Below are 19,824 nucleotides of genomic sequence, written 5' to 3' on the forward strand. Positions count from 1 at the left end.
AGCAGGTTACAGGATATAATAGTTGTCACAGTGGGACTCATACGACACACATGGTTCACATACTATACATGTGTAATAGGGTAGGGATTTTTTCCAAAGAAAGGAAAGGACTATGACAGGTCAGGACCTGCTCAGGATTGTCACCTGATGTTCTGAGACACCACTGAGCCTGTTTTTCCTAACAGCCTGGGCACCCTGTAATCCTGTCTTGCTAACCCCAGCTCTCCAGCTTCCTTCAGAGTTGATACAGAGACAGAACTGCGGCCCCCAGGCTGCAGATACTCACTGTAAGCAGCACAGTGTGAGACCTTTTCCCAGCATGCAAGTACAGAGTCCTCTGGAAGCTGAACCCCAGATAAATCTGTCTTAAGTTGTATAGAGGCCTTTACAGTATAAGCTCATGAAATCCACACTGCTTCTCAATGTAAAGAGAGAGATGCAGAGACTCTTTCCTCCCCCAGGCAACCATTATTTACATTTGGTTTATTAATAAACAAAAGTGGTTTTTATTAAGTAGAAAAGGTCGGATTTAAGTTGTCATAAGTGACAACACACAATAATGGAAGAACAAAACAGAACATGCCAACTAAGCTTAATACACTAAAGAAACTAGTTACATGTAATATCTCACCCTAAAAGCTGTGGTAATCTTCAGACAAGACATCCTTCCAGCCTGGGCCCAGTTCCTTCCCTTAGTTCAGTCTTAGTTGTTTTGGGAAGTTATTTTGGGTGGGGTAGCCAGGAAGAACTGACACCCTGAATTACTTCACTTCCCCCGCCTCTACCCCCGCCCCTCGCCAACCCTTTTGCAAAAGATGGAAAGTTTGTTTGTTCAGTCCCAACTTTCCCTCTGCTCTTGTAAAAAGTACAGTATCCAAGATGGAACCCAGCATCAGGTGATTTGCTTACGTGTCTCTGCAAGGCCCCTATCTCCATACTTCATAGACTGCTCACCCAACCACAAGAAAGTTGAGCTCCATTGTCCCCTGCTAACGAGCCAAAGTAGCAAATATGTAATTACTGGTAGTTCAATATTCCTAACTTGATCTACAAAAATGATACATTCAAACAGGGTAATCATATTCAGTGGATTACAACCTTTCTGAAAGATAATTTATGTGAGATATGCCATATTCCCATAAACAAAACTGAATGCCTCAACACAAGAGCAGCCATAAAACTGAGAACAGAGAAGTGAAGTATCCACCACAGAAGGTAAACAGAGGGACATGGACTTCAAGATACACAGATTCTAATTTCTATTCCTAACTGTGCCACTACATTATTAACTGTATTATACAGGTCGAACCTCTCTAATCCAGCATCCATGGGACCTGACCAGCGCTGGATGACAGAATTTGCCAGACTATGGGGGGGTCAATATTATCTACCAGCATTACCACCACTTCCACTGCTTACTGGGCTCTTAGAAAACAGTTAGAGGTAAACTACAGCTAAAGAACAGCACAGAACACTCACAAGCTACGTCTACATGGGGATGCTACATCGAAATAAGCTATTTCGATGAATAGCGTCTACACGTCCTTCAGGGCTGGTGCCGTCGATGTTCAACGCTGGCGTTGGGCAGCACTACATTGAAGTAGGTGCTGCAGGGGAGCGTCTACACGCCAAAGCGGCCCACATCAAAATAAGGGTGCCAGGAACAGCTGCTGACAAGGTCACAGGGCGGACTAGCACTTCCGGGGCAACAGCTAGCTGCTCCCTTAAAGGGCTCCTCCCAGACACACTCAGCTTGTCGAAGCAGTATGGACCCCCAGCAGCAGTAGCAGCAGCCACAGGTCCACACACCCGCCCCTTTAGGAGCAGTGCTTGCCCTGCTCAATGCTATGCAGGAGGCAGATGACCACCTTTTATTCGCAGAAGAGGAGCTGCCCCCAGGGGAGGAGGAAGCAGCCCCAGACCTTGCTGCCCTCCGACCCCCCCGCCGCCGCACATGCCGCCTGCTGTGGAGCTACCCCACGAGCACCGACTGGTGGGAGCGGCTGGTGCTCGGCGAGGGGGACAATGACCGCTGGCTCCAGAATTTCCGCATGAGCCGGCAGACATTCCTGGAGCTCTGCCAGTGGCTCACCCCTGCCTTACGGCACCAGGACACCTCCATACGACGTGCCCTCACAGTCGAGAAACGGGTCGGTCTGGAAGCTGGCCACTCCAGACAGCTACTAATCCGTAGGGCAGCAGTTTGGTGTGGGCAAGGCCACCGTCGGGGCTGTCCTCATGGACGTAAGAGGATCCGGGGGAGGGGAGCCCTGGGAGAGCCGTGGGAGGGGGGAGCCCTGGGGTGGAGGGCCAGATACACCCTGCACACCCCTCACTGGTGCTCTCTCATGTCCTTCCCCTGCAGGTCGTCCACGCAATCAACGCCCTGCTCCTCCACAGGCTCGTGCGGCTTGGGGACCCAGATGCTGCCATCGCGGGGTTTGCCAGCCTGGGCTTCCCAAATTGCTTTGGGGCTCTGGATGGGACCCATATCCCCATCTGTGCCCCGGAGCACAGCGGAGGACGCTTCCTCAACAGGAAGGGCTACCATTCGGTGGTCCTCCAGGCCTTGGTGGACAGCCGGAGCCGCTTCCTGGACATTTATGTTGGCTGGCCTGGCAGCACCCACGACACCCAGGTATTCAGAAATTCGGGCCTGTGTCGCCGGCTGGAAGAGGGGACCTACATCCCCCAGTGGGTGATCCCTGTGGAGGACACCACCATGCCCCTCTGCATCGTCGCAGACGTGGCGTACCCCCTCCGGTCCTGGCTCATGCACCCTTACACGGGCCATCTCACAGCCAGCCAGGAGCGCTTCAACACGCGCCTGAACCATGCGCGCCAGGTGGTCGAGCGCACTTTTGGCCGCCTCAAAGGGCGCTGGAGGTGTCTCCTCACCCGCCTGGGGGGAACTATTTACATGGGGGGCAGGTACCATAACAGAACAGGGGTCCAACACAAACTATACACAAATAATGGGGGATATGTACAAAGGGGGAGGGGGGCCACGTCCTCGGCCCCGCACCCCTACTGTCTGGCGCCCGGGGTTGGAGGGCGCGACCCTCGCCTCAGCCGGGGCCCTGGCCGAGGCTGGGTGGGGGCCGGGCGAACCGGCAGGTGTCTGCAGGTCCTAGGTCCCCCTTGGCGGCAGGCCCCAGGGTGGCAGACGGCGGTGGGACGGCAGTCGGAGCGGCGGGCGGCACAGCATGGGGGGCCAGATATTCCACTATGTGCTCAAATGTGTGCATGAAGGCCCCCCATGCCTCCTGGCGCCAGGCCAGCGCTCGCTCCTGGAGCTCCAGCCGCCACTCCTCCATCCGCAGGCACCGCTCCGACACCTCCAGCTGACGCTGGAGGGTCGCGAGCAGCTGGGGGGTCTGTGGCCGTCCTCTGGTGGTGGCTCCACCGTTGGCCCCGTTCTGGGGCTGGCTGGTGCTCCGCCGAGGGGCTGGCCTGCTGGGATGGCCCTGGTGGGCTCTCCGGGACCACAGACACCTCACCGGCACTCTCTGGGCCCTCCGATGGTGCAGCTATGGAACACAGGGGGGAATAAGAGTGGAGACAGCCGTTAGTGTGCGCCCCGACCCGTGGCCCTTGTCCCCCCACCCCTCTGTTGCTGGTTCTCCATCCCCGTCCCTGGGAGATGATGATGCTGCTGCTGATGGGTGTCCCACACCCCCACCTCCGGGGACCCTAGGTTCCGCTCCCACCATCCCCAGGGATGGGGGCATGGCGCTGTCCTGCTGGGGGGCAGGGACTGATGCACTCTTCTAAGGGACATGCCACTGCTGTCCTTGGGGCCATGGTCATCTGGGCATGTGGAGGGCCCTGGTCATGTCTCTTGTCCCCGCCCCTGAACCCTGGGGGTGTGCACCGGAGGGGTACATACCTGACGGTCCGCTCCCACAGTCGGGGGACACCCTCTGGGCAGACGCCCTGCTGGAGCTCCGGGATGGGATGGCGATCCGCAGCCCCCCGTCTCTGGAGGAGGATTCCCCCTCCTCCTCCTCTGGCGTCCCAGGGGTGGGCTCCTGGGGGGGCCCCCGGGGTGCGGGGCTTGCCTCCGGGGTGGACTCCGTCTCCGGGGCCTGCTGGGGCTCGTTGGCCAAGGTGTCAAGAGTGGCCGGGGGGGAGGAGGTGTACCGGGGGCCCAGGATGGACCTGAGCTCCCTGTAAAAGGGGCAAGTGGCGGGGGCGGCCCCAGATCGGCTGGCCGCATCCCAGGCCCAGGCATCACCCTGCCGCAGCTCCTTAACCTTACTCCTGATGTGGTCAGGAGTGCGGGCAGGGTGACCCCGGGCAGCCAGGCCCTCGGCCAGCCGAGCGAACGCATCCGCATTCTGCCTCTTGCTCCCCATTACCTGGAGCACCTCCTCCCCGCCCCAGAGCCCCAGCAGGTCCCGGATTTCAGCCTCCGTCCAGGAGGGGCCCCGCTTCCTCTTCCAGGGCTGGCTGGCTGGCTGGCTGGGAGCTCTGGCTCCCCTTGGGGAGGGTGCCCTGGGGGTACTTGGGGGGCTGGCGAGCGGCCATTGCTGCGGGGGTGGTGAAATGAGGCTGCAGAGAGGCGTGCAGGCTGGCTGCGTGGCAGTGCTGCCGCCTGCACGCGCTCTCAGCTTCCGGCACAGGAATGCAGGGGGCGGGGAGCTTTAAGGGGCTGCTGCACACGGCGACCATAGAGCTCAGGGGCTGGAGAGAGCGTCTCTCAACCCCTCAGCTGATGGCCGCCATGGCGGACCCCGCTCTTTCGACGTTGCGGGACGCAGATCGGCTACACGTGCCCTACTTTGATGTTCGACGTCGAAGTAGGGCGCTATTCCCATCCCCTGATGGGGATAGCGACTTCGACGTCTCACCGCCTTACGTCGATTTCAACTTCGAAATAGCGCTCGCCACGTATAGACGTGGCGGGCACTATTTTGAAGTTGGCGCAGCTCCTTTGAAGTAGCCGGCACGTGTAGACACGGCTACAGAGAGGTAACCATGTTAGTCTGTATCTTCACAAAACAAAAAAGAAGTCCAGTAGCTCTTTAAAAACTAGCAAAATAATTTATTAGGTGAAGAGCTTTTGTGCAACAGACCCATTTCTCCGGAACAGAACACTAAGAACCAGGACCGGTGGCTGTAAACAAACGTTATGGGACCACGGGAAACTTGGCCAGTAGCACCCAGCTGAAAATGGTACCCTATTTTGATAGGTTTTATATATGTTCATTGTAAGTGGTCCTGCCCTGAAGAACTTACAAAATGAGCAGCCAAAACAGGCAAAGACTCAGAAAAATGAAGTATTATCATCTCAGTCTACAAATGGGGAACTAAGCTACAGAAAATTTAATGATTTATTCAACCTCACACATAAGTATATGGTAGAGTTGAGAATTTAACACTCCGTCCTAGTCTGGTGTATTAAATTACTAGACCATCCTTCCTTGCTGTACTGCCAGCATCATACAGTAACTCTGTGCTTCATTTTATTCATAAAAAATAAGTTAAACTTACTTCACTGAGTGTTAAAGTGGGTGAGGCAATATATTTTATTGGGCCAACTTTTGATGGAAAGAGAGAGAATTGAGTTTACACTGAGCTCTAGTTCAGGTTATGAATTTTAATATTTACAAAGTGTTTTGAAATCAACTGAAAGCACTATATTAGTTTAGAGTTACTGTTCACATCTTGAATAGTCACAAAGAGGGAGATAGTTTAGTCTGTATCTTCACAAAACAATAAAGCAGGCCTGCAGTACTTTAAAGACCAACAACAAAAAAATTATTAGGTAATGAGCTCTCATTGGACAGACCCACTTCCAGACCTGAAGAAGTGGGTCTGTCCCAGGAAAGCTCATCACCTAATAAATTATTTTGTTAGACTCTGAATTGCTACAGGCCTGCTTTTTTATTCTCATTTTGTGCGTGGATATTTCTACTGTGTCTTTCATATGTTTTCCAGCATTGTCCCTTGGAACATGTATGAATGTTAACAACATTTCTGATTGTACCATAAGCACTCTCCTAGATAAATCATTAGATTAGCTGTTACATGAGCCACACAAATTGTGAAACAGGGGTTTAAGACAAGCTAACTAAAGTGGAAAATCCATTGTATTTTTCAGCACTATTCCTTATTTGCTGCTTGCTCAGTATATTAAAATAGAAGAAACTTCTTCACTTGAAGGAAAGAAGATAAACCTTTACAACATATTTCTGTAAGTGGCTCTATTTTCAGCCTAAATCCTTCTTAGCACATCTTGCTGAGGAAAATGATCAGACCACATACTAAAACCACAAGGTCCGACATCTTGAAAAATAAATCAGAATTGTGATTGATCTTTAGGTGACAAAAATCAACACAGAGTGGGGGAAAAGCTGCCTTTTCATTTCCACATGAAATGTAATAATGGGGGAAAAAAATCTCTGCAACTTCTGCAATTAAAACAAATATCAAGGCCTCAAGCTAGGGAAACATTCATGCATTTTTTTACAGAAAAAAGAAATTTCACTTCTTCAGAGCTTCAGACAGTAGCACCAAAATATTAATCAGCAAGAAAACTTAAATAAGTGTCCTTTAGAAAGGCCCCAGGCAGACTGCAGAGGAATTAAAATAATATGCCCATGGGACACCTGAAAATCATACATATTCACTGAAGAATAGCATAAAATATTTACCAATGAACTTTGTTATTTTGATAGTATTTCATTTGTTTTTAAACAAGTTTTTATATTTCAGAAAAATAATTTTCATCCCACCATCATTACTGTCACTGACCACACATAACACTAAGAAAACAAATTTCATTAAATGTTGTGTTTTTATTTTTAAAATGGGTAGATAAAAATGCATGATTTTAAAAGAATTAAAAATTAGTCTTTTTAATTTAAATCAAATTTAAATCAAACTAATCAGGAGCAGTAATCACATCTTGCCATCAGCATAACTTTTATCAAATGGCAGGATTCAGTAGCCATCACAGCAGACGTTAAGTTTTAAGGCAGAATTTTAAGGAGGATGAGGAGATAGTTTGATAGACTGACAATGGTTGACTTCTAACCAGCCAGTCAAATGCTAGGACACTGAAATTAGGCAAAACAAATTTATCAGCAAAGAATAGCTGGAAACCAAAATGAGCGCAAGCAGTATTGTTTGGATCAAGATTAGCTGTAGAGTTTTGGCTCTAAGACTGAACTAGAGCTATATTTGGGTTTGAATTAAGGGGCACTGAACTATCACAACTGGTTGTGAGACATCTGCTATCTTGCACTACATATAAACAGGACCCAGAGAACACATACTTTTTTGTCTGGATCTTCACTAGAACTACAATTGAATGGATTAGTTCATATCCAAGGAAATGGCTTTATTTCTCATATTCAGCTATTTCAGGTTCACACCTCCCTTATCTCTGCCTAATTCCGTGGGACCTGATCCTTCTTTCATTTACACAAGCGTAGGTCAGTGAGAGTTCACTGAACTCAAAGTTGCAGTGGTGTAAGTGGGCTTGCAATATCTTTAACATAATTGCCTATCTCCCTCAGAAACTTCATGAGCAAACTATTTTCATTACATACTTTTTGCATAGTAGATGTTCCTGTACACTGCAGTATTACTGCAGGCTCATTCACAGTTCTGAGCTCCGTCTCTTTTATTATGAACTACCTGTCACTTGTATCAGCGTTAGTTTTATTTTGATAGGATGCATAGTAAAATACAGTGAACTGTTGCCCTTCCCCTTTTTAAAAATCATTGTTTTCAGTGTATTTTGCAAATCCCAACAATAAAAATGGAACAAATAAGATATGGGAGGAGACTAATGATTTATCACTGACAGTCTGAGCCGAAATTTAGAAATGTATCACATCACCCCCCACAAAGTTTTTTTTAATCTAATGAAATTATTAGTTGTAACATGTTCTAGTAAATGCTATCATTTATGAAGTTAGTCATTTATCAGCTAGTCAGCGTCTCATGTGACTTTGAATCATCTGACTTTGAATGATTTCCTAACAGCTTAATGTCAGCTCACAATGAAAACTTCATTAGTAAAGAGGGGTGAAAACAGCAGTGGATTAGAGTGGGCGTACGGGGGGGGGGGGGGAATTGTCACCTTGCTGTTAAGCATAAGAAAGAAAAAGGGCTGTTCAGCTCAGAACAGAGATAAGGGAGGAACAAGACAGAGATCTATAAAATCATTAATGGTTTGGAAAAAAGTGACTCAAGTTACCCAATGAAATTAACAGGCAGCATGTTTAATACAAACATTTTCAATACAACATGCAACTAACCTGTGGAACTCACTGCAATGGGAAGCCGTAATGGCCAAAAGTACAAATGGGTTCCAAAAAGAACTACACGTTGAACCTCTCTAGTCCAGCACTCTCTCATCCAGTAACATCTGTAATCCAGCATGATTTTAGTTAAACGAACAACAACCACTTATCACGCGTGTCCAAGTTACCAGTGGTACCATATAGCTTGTTTATAGCCACCAGTTCTGAATCTCAGTGTTCTGTGCTGTTATTTAGCTCTAATTTACCCTAAATGTCTCCTAAGAGCCCAGTAAGAGGTGGAAGTATTGGTCATCTACTAGACAATATTGACCTTTGGTGATCCGTCAAATTCTCTCATTTGGCACTGGTCAGTTTCTGAGGGTCCCAGACTAGAGAGGTTCAGCCTGCAGATAAATTTCTAGTTCATTAATGCTTATTACCCAAGATGGCCAGGAATATGACCCCTTGTTAATCCTAAACCTCTGATTTGCCAGAAGCCAGGTAGTAGAAGACAGGACGATCACTCCATAATTGTAACTGGGTAGCTCACCCTGAAGGTCTAGTATGGGCCACACAGGATCATGGTCTGACCCACCATGCCAGCTCTTAGGAAGCTTCCTGTTATGGAGAAACTCATTCCTAACGAGTGAATTCCTTGAAAAATAAATAGAAAGCTTGATAGGAATGATTCTGCATTCAAGAGCTATATACATTAGTTGTCGAAGCTTTCAAATTGCTTTTGCACTGAATATTATTTACAAGCCCAATGGCTGGAAAACAATCAAGCAAAACTACAGCTCTGAAGTGATGCACTGTCACTCAAGACATGACAAGTGCTGCTTCTAGACAACCTAAAACCATAAGCTTAGTTTTGAAAAAAAAAAAAAAAATCCAGTCTGAGTCAGAGGTTGAATCAGACTGTTCTCTTCAAGGCTTTATAGAGCATCTAGCAGAATGAGGTCCCGTCCTCCCTCGGGCTCTTTCAGCACTTTACAAACAATAATAATAATGTTTCAACCTGAGCAACAGTTCTTTTTAGAGGCTAAAGAGTAAAATGTATACCTTATCCTGAAACTCAAGCACTTTATGTTCCTACTGTAAATAGCTCAGATTGTTTCTTTATCATGCATGAGACGAAAGGCCACAGATTATGCACATAACAAAGTAATCTCAATTGCAATTATGCTGCAGAAAAAAACAAAAACTTTCATCTGAAGGCTAACTAGATTTAAAATAACCCAGTTCTCATCAAGGTGTTCGCACTCATTCAATGAAGTCAATCAATTTAACAAGCATTTAACTAAGAACAAGTAAACAAGTCAGCAGAGGTATCTGAAACGTATTTAAATATTTCAAACAAACAGGATGTAGTAAAAAATCAAAATATACCATTATAAATACACTGGCCTATTTCTTGGCAGACACGAACTGCTGGCAAAAAAAAAAAAATACTACAGGAACACTCCAGAGTGATAAGCATTAAAAGGCAATCAACCAGGCTTTCTTGCTCCCTGTAAAATACAGACTATGCATTTCATAGAATCATAGGGGTGGAAGAGACTGCAGGAGGCCATCAAGTTCAACACTGCTCAAAGCAGGACCAATCCCAATTAAATCATCTCAGTCAGGGCTCTGTCAAGCCAGGACTTGAAAACCGCTAGGGATGGAGATTCTTTCTGGGTAACTATTCCAGTGCTTCACCACCCTCCTGGAAATAGATTTTCCTGAAATCAGCCTAGACCTCTCCCACTGCAGCCTGAGACCACTGACTCTCATTCTGTCACCTGTCACCACTGCGTACAGCCTCTCTCTCTGTCCTCTTTATAATCCTCCTTCAGGTAGCTGAAGGCTGCTATCAAATCCCTCCTCACTCCTCTCTTCTGTAGCCTAAATAAGCCTAAATCCATGGGCCTCTCCTCATAAATCATGTGCTCCACCCCTGCCTAATCATTTTTCCTACCCTCCATTGGACTCTCTTCAATTCATCCACATCCTTTTTGTAATGGAGGGGCCCAGAACTGGATTCAGTATTCCAGATTTGGCCTCACCTGTGTTGGATAAACGGGACTAATCACTTCCCTGGATCTATCGGCAATGCTCCTACTAATGCAGCCCAACAGGCCATTAGCTTTCTTGGCTACAAGGCACACTGCTGGCTCATATCCAGCTTCTCATTCACTGTAATGCCCAGGTCATTTTCTGCAGAGCTATTGTTTAGTCAGTCATCCCTCAACCTGCAGCAGTGTCTGGCATTCACCTGTCCTTGTTAAACCTCTTCAGATTTCTCTTGGCCCAGCCTTCCAATTTGTCTAGGTCACTCTGCAGCATACCACTATCCTCCAGCGTATCTACTTCACCCTCTACCATGTCTACCTCTCCCTCTAGCTCAGTATCATCTGCAAACTTGCTGAGCAGGCAATCCATCCCCTCATCCAGGTCATTAATGAAGATGTTGAACAAAACCAACATCCTGGGGCTGATCCTTGGGGTACTCTGCTTGATAACAAATGCCAGCCAAACATTGAGCTGTTGAGCACAACCCATTGAGCCTAACAATTAATCCGTTTTCTATCCATCTTATGGTCCATTTATCCAATTCATCGTCCTTTAGCTTGCTGGCAAGAATACTGCGAGAGACCATATCAAAAGCTTCTCTAAAGTCCAGGTATATCACATCCACCGCCTTCCCCATATCCACAGTTACTTCATTATAGAAGGCAATCACATTGCCAAATCATGATTTGCCTTTGGTGAGTCCATGTTGATTACTTCTGATCACCTTCCCCTCCTCCAAATGCTTCAGAATGGATTACTTTAGGATCACCTCCATGATTTTTCCAAGGAATGAAGTGAGACTGTCAGGTCGGTAATTCCCCAGATTCTCCTTCTGCCCTTTTTCAAAATGGGCACTACATTTGCCTTTTTTCCAATCACCTGAGAACTCCCCCAGTCACCAGGTGTTTTCAAAGGTAACGGCCAATGGCTCTGCAATCACATTAGTCAACTCCCTCAGCCCTCTCAGATGCATTAGTACTGGCTCCATGGACTGGTGTATGTCCAGCTTTTCTAAACAGTTCTCAACCTGTTCTTTCCCCACTGTGGGCTACCCACCTCCTCCACACACTGTGCTGACCAATGCAGCAGTCTGAAAGCTGAGCTAGTCTGTGAAGCCAGAGACAAAAAAAAATAGAGTACTTCAGCTTTTTCCACATCATCTGTCACTGGGTTACCTCTCCCATTCAGTAAGGGCCCCACACCTTCCCTGAACACCTTCTCATTGCTAACATACCTGTGGAAACCTTTCTTGTCGCCTTGCTGGCTGCAACCCCAGTTGTGCTCTGCCCTTCCTGATTGCATCCCTGCATGTTCAAGCAATATATTTATACTCTTTCCTAGTCACCTGTCTAAGTTTCCACTTCTTGTAAGCTTCTTTTTTGTTTTTAAGCTCACCAGAGATTTCTTTATTAAGCCAAGCCAGTCACTTACCATATTTGCTTTTCTTACTGCACTTTGGGAAGGTGTGTTCCTGCACCTTCTGTAGGACTTTAACAAAGAAATAGCCAGATCTCCTGGACTCCTTTCCCCCTCATGTTAGTTTCCCAGGAGACCCTGCCCTTCAGTTCCTTGAGGGAGTCAAAATCTGCTTATCCGATGGCCAGGGTCCGTATGCTGCTGCTCTCCTTTCTTCCTTTGGTCCAGATTCTGAACTCAACCATCTCATGACCACTGCTGCCTAGGATGCCACCCACATTTGCTTCCCCTACCAACTCCTCCTTCTTTTGTGAGCAGCAGGTCAAGCTGAGCACAGCCCCTGATTCTTTCCTTCCGCACCTGCACCAAGAAGTTGTCCCCAGTATTCTCCAGCAACTTCCTGGATTGTCTATGTACTGCTGTATTGGTCTCCCAGCAGATGTCTGGTGATTAAAGTCCCCCATGAGAATCAGACTCTGTTATCTGGCAGCCTGCATTAATTGCTCAAAGAAAATCTCCTCTACCTCATCCACATTCTGGTAGTCTATAGTAGACACCCACCATAATATCACCCTTGTTAGTTTCACCTCTAAATTTAACCCAAAGACTCTTTACAGGCTTCTTTTTCTGTTTTATATTGAAGCTCTGAACAATCATACTGTTCTCTTACATAGAGTAAAATTCCTCCAGCTTTCCTCCCGTGACTGTCCTTCATGAACAGTTTATGACCTTCCACAACAGTACTCCACTCATATGAGTTGTCCCACCAAGTCTCTGTTATTCTAATCACATCATAGTCTCTTGACTGTGCCAGGCCTTCTAGTTCTTCCTGCTTGTTTTCCAGGCTTCTTGTGTTTGTGGACAGACACCTAAGAGAACGGCCTGATTGAATTGCTTTCTCAGTACAGTTCACGGGTCCTCCTCTGTGGCACTTTCCTCCTTGTGTTTCTTCCTGATAACCCACTTCTCCACTTATCTCAGGGCTTAGGTCACCGTCCCTTGATGAACTTAATTTCAAACCCTCCTCCTCCCTCCCCCTTGACGCAATACTCCTACAATGAAATACTGAAAGACATGACTAAATTCACCACTTCTACCTGAGAAACTATGGTTGTCCACATGCCCACTTGCCTATTTTGCCCTCAGCTGTTTGCAAGCGAGTGTCTTCCAAGAAAGCTAAATAAAACATGTCACTGAACTGCCCCCCCATTTGTTAAATCTGAAAATTCTTTTTGTGGGGATCACTCCACCAGTCTGGAAGTGGGAAGAGTTAACCAAGTGGAGATCCCAGGGCAAGAGAAGGAACTTGTCACTATGAGTAGGTGCATTTTATTCTTCATGATGTCCAACCCCTCTCCCAAATAATACCCCAACAACTTAAATTTACACACTGGTAATAAATTCTCATTCTCAGCCCGCCTCCTTGTCTGTTGCAGATTTGAGTATCTGTTCATACTTTCAGAGCCCAAAACCATGGACCATACTTATGTTCCCAACCTACATTTCCTGTTCCCTCCCATTTGTCCCCACTACTCCTTTCCTCCCCCTCCCACAACCCCTTGCTTCCATGCCTCCTTCCTTGTAGCCCCTATGCCCAGAATGCCCCTGCTCCTTCTCTTTGTTTAAATCCTTGGTTCAAAGAACTCATTTCTCCTTGTTCTCTATTGCTCCTATGCCCCTTTTTCAGGTCCTACCTGTCCCCTCCCTCCAAACACTGTCTACCCGACTTTTCTCTTTGTCCCCACAGCTCCTTTTCCAGGGCTTTATCTAAAAGTCCTTTAATTGTTTCCTGCAGAAAACACTGGGCAGGAGAAGAAAGTTGCACTGAAAGCTCTGGAAGTCCTCAAGAGATCATTCACTCCAGGGAAAGCGTGTGTAGCAGTGCAGATGCAGTACCGGCTGAACCCTCTGACCATATAGATACTGTAAGACCCACAGAGCAGTTTGTACATCTAGAGGGTTCTGGATGTAGAGGCAGCACCATCTCACTGCCCTTGGTCCCTTAATACTGGCAGCCAAGGCCACTTCAGGAGCTGTGCTGCCTTCAGTGGTCCAGCTGCAACTGGATATTATACTTGCCAAAGAGGCAAAAACCTGGAAAGAGGCTGCTCTGTGCATTTTAATTCCTGTTGGAAGTATTTTGTAAGCTGACTGGAGCAAACCACACAAAATAACAGGCTTTTGTTTTTTTAAAAAAAGATATTCTGGAAAAGGATAAACCCAGACTTACTAGAACAAAATCTTAACTCAATTCCTATGTCAACTTACATGGGTTCAACAGTGCTATAATACTCATTTTTCAAGAACAAAAGTATAAAGGATTCCTAGAGCACACAGCTTAATATGAATTTGACTAGTAAGTGATGGTGCTCAATAATTATTAACTTCTTTGGTTGTAAGAAGAATGTATTTTTTAAATTGAAAAGGTAAATGCATAGATGTCCAATCTCTTACTTTGCCAAGCTTTACAATAGACTAAGAGGGGAAATATGTGAGTCCTGTGTTAAAAATACTGACAGCTCATGTTGAGCTCATCCCCACTTGAGCTCCCCATTTTCCCCCAAGAAAGCCCAGAGAATCCCAAACACCCTGTGTTTGTATGCAGGAGCTTTCTGCCACTGCTGAGAAGAGAGATAGAATGCCATCCAGCCTCTGGTCCCTCTCTCCCAACTCTGCTAGCCAGATATGAGTAATATTTACTGTTAGTTTAAATCCATCTAAGCCTTGCAGCAAAAGGGAGAATGCAGTCCTCAGTCATACAGAGAAGCAAAGTTGGTTGGAGACAAAAATAATAAATGCAATTATCTTCCATCTGGCCTCCCTGTTTATTGATGCCAATTTCCTTTTCTCTAGCAAGCAGTACTGGGAGAAAGTGACATCACTATTTGGCCAAGAAGGAATGTATCAATTTGATGAGAACATTACCTATTTCACCCTCAGAACAGCAACTTAATACAGAATGCCTTCAATAATACTACTTACATTCAGTTGGTTTTAAGGGAGCTACCTACAATATTCCCCAATTTTTTTCAGGGATTTTAGTTGTCATTCTCATTTTCTTTTCCTTTCTCTTCTCTCCTGTCACAGACCTCCCCACACTACAACCTGCTCCTCTTATGCAATTCAGCAAAGCAGTGAAAAATGAGTAGGAGGTAAATGCAGGCAGAGAGTGGATGATTCAGTGAAGGTGAGATTGATATTGCTTTGAGTGTTCCCCACTCCCCTCCTGTAAATACAAATCAAAACCAATGATTTACTTCCATTCTTGCCCCCTCACACAAACAATTCAAGATGCCCTTAATACTTCAACATCCATGGAAACCCATGACGTCCATGGAAACTCAAAAGGGCGATGTATTTTTAGTATCACTAACGTTTTGGTTATTCTACTGCAGAAAAGTAGTGAGGGCTGCAGAGAGACCTTCTCATGCATCACCAGCCCACCTTACTCTGTGTAAGAACAAAATCCCTGATAAATATATGCTCTTAGACATACACCAGTAAGAAGCAAAGGCGGTACAGACAGCACACTCTGTCAGGAACGAACCTGGCGAAGATAATATTGGGGTCATTGGTGCAGAGTAAAGAACAAAGGCAACATCATTTCCCTCCCCATCCCTCTGCATTAGGTGAGAAATAAAAGGAAAAGGAAAGCAATGCTGTGCCCAGCAGGTTGGCAAATCATATTCCACAACCCGCCCCCATCAAGAGGTGGGCTGCATTTGTCAATTGTCCAGATGTGCTGTGGGGTCAGAAGATGGTGCAAGAAGTTGTCTCATTTGAGCTCCCTTTATATACACAATACTCAGTGATAGTCCCCCGGCTTGCTAGCTTTCAGGGAACACTCCTCCCAAGTGATCCTGGTGGGAGGAGGGAACCCATGCCAATCATAACAAAAGAGCTCTGGACCACATATCCCTCCCTGCCACTAGCCAGGGGCAACGGCTGGGGAACACAGAAGCACTGGTGAAGGGATGGAAGAGGGTGTGCAGTATTACTGTATAACATGGGGCTCCAAGAAAATCTGTCCCTTCTGAGACACATTTCTTCCCTCGGTTCCCCCACAACCCATAAGGAAGTTTTCACAATGCCCACAAGACAGGGTTGGGCACAAAAGCATGCCATCCGGCCCCAAGGCTATAATATTCCCCAAGATTAATATGAGAATTTGGCAAATGTGTTCAGTTTTAGGCATGAATGTTTATAAAGTTTTACCTAAGTAATTCAAAACAAATGGTCAGTGAAACAGCAATAAGAAGTCCTGTGGCTCTTTATAGACTAACAGATTTTTTGAGGCAAGCATCGGATGAACTGGGTCTTTGCCCACGAAAGCGTATGCTCCAAAAAATCCCTTACCTTGTGTCTACACGTGCCCTTTCCTTTTGAAAGGGGCATGTTAATAAGTGGGTTCGAAAGATGCTAATGAGGCGCTGCAATGAATATGCAGCACCTCATTAGCATAATGGCGGCCGCAGTGATTTGAAAGTGTGGCTTTTCGAATCATGTGCCGCCCGTGGAGACAGGACCTTCTGAAAGGACCCCCCAGTTTTTGAAAGCCCTTATTCCGATCACCAGATAGGAAAGGCTTTCAAAAACTAGGGGGTCCTTTCAGAAGGTCCCATCTCCACGGGCAGCGCGCGGCTCCAATTCAAAATCGCTGCGGCCGCCGTTATGCTAATGAGGTGCTGCATATTCATTGCAGCGCCACATTAGCATCTTTCAAACCCCCTCATTAACATGCCCCTTTCAAAAGGAAGGGACACATGTACACCCAGCCTTAGTCTATACAGTGCCACAGGACTTCCCATTGTTTTTGCAAATACAGACTAACACGGCTACCCCTCTGATACTCATCAGTGAAACAGGTATTTATCAAGGTGGGTTGTTTTCTTTGTTTTTGTTTTTTTGGCTTTTCCTCACTTTCACTTAGTGGCATCCTTCATTTCTTGAACCTGTCAAATAAACAACAAGCCAACACTGAGGTTACTTACTGATATTAAAATGAAATCTCCTTGCAGCTTTACACAGTAGTGTCGCCATTAATTACTGAGATAGATCAAATGGCTCATCTAAATATAAGAATGATTTACATTTAAAAAAAAAACAACAAAGTACAAACACTCCATATGATGCAGAGGCTACGTGAAGTACCAGACTGGGGTGAAGAGACCCTAGATTAAGTTTGTGCTCAAATCCAAAAGAAATATGCTGCAGGTCGCCTTTTGACAGAACAGAAGAAGTGAAACAATATGCTCTTGTAGAAGCATAACCATTTGTAAAAGCATTCATGAATTATTTTTACAAACAGAAATGTTAGGATTCTCACTGAAAGAGAAGTGATTGAAAGTAATGTATTAGGGCTGATTCAGAAAGCAAGTGGATCCCAGAGAATTGTTTTGTCTTTATGTAGCAACACCCCGCCCCACCCCGGCAGCATATTATTACAGAAGATTCATGGAGCTCAATAAAAGCGCAAAGTCTGTCTGTGAGAATCAAGTTCAAAGTGGCTACTGCTGAACAGGGCTCAAACTTCCTGTACACGAGTGAGGCTCAACCAGACACAGTCAAATTGACTTGTAACTTATACCACCTGATCTATCCTAACAAACCAGGCTTTAGCAGGAAACAGATCCTGAAACACACCTTTAAAAATGTTCAGGTAGCCAGGTGATGCAAAGATGTTTTTCACAATAACTTATGGATTGTAGTTGTGATTAAAATATGACCACAGAGATCATTCTTGCAACTATTGTTATATATTTGCAACAAATTTTGGATGAGAGGTCTATGGAAAGATTATGATTTGCTGATTATGCTATAACATTTTTGTATTTGACGTTATGAACATTGGCTGTATACATGCATTTCAAATGTTTGCTCCTGTGGCAAGACACATGAGGTATTTGGACAGCACAGTGTACAAAAACCATTCAAGCTGAATGGCCCAGGAAGGAATGCTTAGCTCACAGTTGACTCTGGAAGATGCCCATCTGTACCTAATGGACTTTCCAGGGAATGTTCAAACTAGAGTGTGGGTAATGGCTTCTGCTGTGACTAAGCAAAGTTGTGCATGGACATGTGACTTGCCTATGTGTCTCCATACATCATCCTTACGTCTAATTTTCCACAGTAAAAACAATGGGATTTACTACACATGGCTGAAGCTGTAAAGGGCTCTGGAAGCAGCTCCATTTTGCTTTTTTTCTGTTCCAACCTCTGGACGATGGACTTACACTAATGTGAGCATTCCAATGAAGGGACTGAGGTCCTTCCAATGATTTGAAAGTAACTGGAGACTTGTCTTAAGCTAGCAGTTCATTCCATAACTGCTACAAGCCTGAACCTAGAACTCCGCAAGTATAGTATCTATTTGATTATTCTAACCAATTTGAAGTCTCATCTTTTTTTTTATAAAACAAAAAGTCCTTTCGATTTTAGATTGGGGTGGGCAATAATCAGCTTGTCGTACATCAGTGCTAGCCCGCAGAGATCCACTGCAAGCTTTATTTACCTGAGCATCCACAGTATGGCCACTTTCCCCTCCCATTGGCTGCAGATTGCCATTCCTGGCCAACGGGAGCTATGAGAAGCTGTAATCCCACAAACCGTCGCCAAAGAGAATTAAGAAAAGTCAGACTTGTGGACACACGTGTAAATAAAGCATCCAGCGTCCCGCCAGGAACTATGCCTGGTGAACCACATCCATCCGAAGGGCCACCTATTGCCCAATCCTGTTTAGATACTAAAGGATTTACAACCATGTGATTTTGGGGTAAGATCTGAGTTGTATATTGACTTGGTTGTGTGACTGGTTCTTTGGGATCAGACGAATCTGCTACTTCATTGTATGTAAGTAGTCCGTTGTGTCTGACGATGACGTCTTGAGCTTGCACAGGCTCATCAGCTGGGGACTCGTATGTGGCTGTGGAGTCCAAGCTTTGAACGGCATGGGAGTTCACAGTGGGGATAAGGGAAATGTCCTGGCTCTGTTGGTGTGGCTGCTGCTGTTGCTTTCTTCTTCTCACGAGCATCAATGAGGCATACGTGTCGCTGCTCTTCAAAGTTTCATACGCGTGTCGTGAGACAGCACGCCAGCCTGTTCGGTCTTTTGCATGCTGCTCTAGCTGATCTGGTTTTAAACTAGCATGAGCAATGCTGGCCCTCACTCAGTCTCTTGCGAGGCCTACCTTGATTCCTTTTGCCCTGGGAGAGTTCACCATACAGGAGTTGCTTAGGGATTCTTGACTCCTCCATATATATGATGTGCCCTGTCCACTGAAGCTGGGCTTTCAGAATCATGGCTTCGATGCTTGTGGTTCCTGCTCTGTCCAGGACTTCCAGGTTCGTCACTCCTCAGGCTGCATGCGTGGAAGCACTCCAGCAGTTTTATATGTTTTCTGTACAAGGTCCAGGTTTCACAGCCATACAGGAGACTGGTCAGGACTACAGCCTTGTACGCTTTCAGTTTAGTGGACTGTCGGATATTGTGCTGGTTCAACACTCGCACTGTGTGTTAAGACGGAAGTTTACTTTTGCGGATGGTTTGGTATATCATATGGGAGAGTAACCACCAGCATTATGTGGTGTATTTTCCCTATTTCTCAGCAATGTGATCTGAATTTGGTATTCTCAGCGGTGACCAGGAAAGCATAGTTACATAGACAGATCACAGATACAAAGTACTGTTGGTTTGTGGATGCAGATCAAACACAAACTAAGAGTAAATGTGTAATTTAGTGGTTCAAGACATTATTTGCACAGGTCTGGTAAAGGCCCAGTGTTAGGCTTCAGCTGCCAAACCTGAAGGTCAATGAGGATTTAGTATGATCTCCCATTATGAGGAATACTATAGCTCCCATTTGATCTGCCAGGGTCAACTTAGGCAAATTAAGTGCTGCCCCTTCTAGTCTAAATACCACAAAAATCACAACTACAATGTAAACATTCCTTAAGTCCTACGTTTCCCAGAAAAGCAAGTTAGTGAATTGAGGCCTCTTACTTCCACAGGGCTTGGAATAAGTTATATGGTCGCGTCCACACTAGCAATTTATTTTGAAAATAATTTCAAAATAAGGTCTCCTTTTGGGGTGCATCT

Source organism: Carettochelys insculpta, chromosome 2 (assembly GCF_033958435.1).
Source record: "Carettochelys insculpta isolate YL-2023 chromosome 2, ASM3395843v1, whole genome shotgun sequence".
Classification (NCBI taxonomy): domain Eukaryota; kingdom Metazoa; phylum Chordata; order Testudines; family Carettochelyidae; genus Carettochelys; species Carettochelys insculpta.